At 40.4% G+C, this 2,568-nt stretch overlaps 1 long non-coding RNA gene across 1 annotated transcript; it reads right to left on the reverse strand.

The window, feature by feature from the left end:
* Positions 1-537: 537 nt before the first annotated feature.
* Positions 538-1,872, reverse strand: LOC147752881 (uncharacterized). Its single transcript, XR_015312873.1, has 3 exons — positions 1,761-1,872; positions 1,031-1,546; positions 538-755 (listed from the first exon to the last, which is right to left on the reverse strand). It is a non-coding gene; the product is annotated as an uncharacterized LOC147752881 (long non-coding RNA).
* Between the last annotated feature and the right edge of the window lie 696 nt (positions 1,873-2,568).

The raw sequence follows: 2,568 nt of genomic DNA on the forward strand, positions 1-2,568 counted from the left end.
ATTCAATTACGGTGCAAAGAAAAATTGTTTTGTAATTTTAACCTATCAAATATTAGAAGAGTATGACAAATGATGGCTTTCACAAAATGATTAGGGGCTAGAGATCTGTATACAACGACAGATTAGCAAGTAGTATTTATACAGTGACGATTGCTCGACGATAAATTACTTAAAATTTATTGAGAATGAATAAAGAATTATAGCTCAGTGTAGATGTTTGCAAGTTACTCAGTATCGTTTCGAGTTCAACTTGTGAGAGGCACGTACATTTTCAATATTTGCAGTCACGCACGTTCCGGATAGGAGAGGGATAAAATGTTAAATGTTGTTGGCCCAAATATGAATTGTTCAAGGGTTCCCTAACCCCTTGTTTGACAAATTCACTTGGTAGCTAAATCTCAAAAAAAACTAGATTATATCAAAATATCTGCTGATTATCTCCCTAAACGACAACATGAGTGCTTTGGAAGATTTCGCCAAAACAAACGGCCGTACAAGCTCAATACATGTCTAGATTCAGTGGTGTTTATTCCGTCTGACTGGTATATTGAGAGGTATGTTTTGGTTAAATTCAGGTTTACAGTTTATTTTTTAACGAAAACTGTTATAAAATATTTGTTCACAATTTATTATAGGAAATGTTTGTATTAGAATCTCATAGATATAAGTCATCTCTACTGACGTCAAAAAGGCCTCTTTTCTTTGCTGAGTCCGACTTCGACCTAACTGCATCAGTGCGCCACTAACTACCCGACCTAAAGTAACAATCAACAGAACGGTTTAACATAAATAATGAACCATTAGATATCACTATGTCGCAATTATCGCTTGCGCAGGCTCCGTCCGAACCTTTTATTTACCATTCAAGCACCTATATATATAATTAGGCTCCTGTCTGGTACATCTATAGTATAATAATAATAATAATAATAATAGAGATTGTAGTAATAGTGACGCAGCATAGAATATTTGAATGGGTCATAGAGAAAGAGGGCTAACGCAGTTCAATAAATGAATTAAGTTTACGTACTCGAATTAGATATACTCGCTGATAGCGCGTGTTGAGGCATATGAAAGAAGGTAGAGTGCGGTATCACTTAGCGGTTGTATCACTGCACGTCTCACAATGTGACCTTCGCACCCCGGTGTGGTCGGGCGACTCTGCCTTCGTCATGTAAATTTTCGTGTCACAATTCCAGTGCAATATGTGGAGACTGGACGAATGGACGTTAGGCAAAGGGTATTGTCCGGCTCTGGGCTATATCCCCTTCATCCATGATCCCCTAGTCCCTCCACGGGGTCGCGCAGCCGTCGGGCGACGATTGCCCTTTAAAGCTACAGCGATCAAACGGAGTGGCAATACTGGACGACCTCTTCGGTGGGCTCGCCAGTTTGTGACTCGTTACGCTGTCCGCGGTCAATTCGGGTCTAGCCTCCTTGCACCCTCGTATCATCGCGTATCTCGATGTACACTAATAGCACGATGTGCGACAATGACGGTCGTAAGCCCTTGCGGTGATCGAGATGGATTGAGAACTGCGAGAAGCTGGCAGAGGGTCAAATCCAATGAAGCACGCTTTATCCGACTGAACGAAATAATATACATCTATTCGGTATTCAGACAGTACCTACGCATGTATAAAATAATAAAATACAGATCAATTAATAACAATAGGACCACTAAAGCTACAAATAATACTACCACGTGAATATTATATGAAGTTATCAAGCAAACGAAAATAAAGTAAAAATAAAATTACTTGAGCTTCACCGGTTCAGCTAAACGTGGCCCCATCAAGCGACGATTCGTTGGTCACTGAGATCCTAATTCGACATCGACATCATTGGTCAACATTCATCTTCCAAAAGAAGCAGGGGGGCGGCAGAAGGGGCAGCAGCAACTTCAACTGAGAAACAAAGAAAACGAGTGCGACGATGAGCGAAGCTAGTAATACGAATTATGTGATGGTAGATGGCCAGTTGTGGACCTTGACGCATTATGCGGGATTACGAGTGACAGTGAGATGTCACGTCGGTACAGGCAATCGAAGGTATATGTAGTGCTATAGATATGTCTGTGGGAGGCACGATTCACGAGGTATTCACAGCTATGTAACCCTTTACGGGATGAGAAGATACCGGTGTTCGCTAGGAATCCTAATCGTTATGATATCTGCGCTTTCTACTTATCTGTTTTTCTCTACGGCAGCAGAAACACGAAAAGAAACATCAAACTGACTGGTATTTAACTAATATGCATAATAGCGAAGATATATGTATTTAGTTATTTGGCATTCAACATATAGCCTCACATTTGATGGAAAGGATTACTTATTGAACCCTTGAGACACACATGATATCCTAAAGCGCAGGTAACGTCTTACTGCATCATAGAAAATAGGGTAGTTATCCAGATTGGCAATCGAGTAACGTATTTCACGTTTCGCAATAATGCTACCGACACGCTCAAGTGCCGACATTACACGTAAGTACATACACCTTAGCAACAAAACACGAATTGCTTATTTAGGTAGAAGTTCTGTATTATACCCGATGTTATAGACCTCT

Source organism: Varroa jacobsoni, unplaced genomic scaffold (genome assembly GCF_002532875.2).
Source record: "Varroa jacobsoni isolate VJ856 unplaced genomic scaffold, vjacob_1.0 scaffold_919, whole genome shotgun sequence".
Taxonomy (NCBI): domain Eukaryota; kingdom Metazoa; phylum Arthropoda; class Arachnida; order Mesostigmata; family Varroidae; genus Varroa; species Varroa jacobsoni.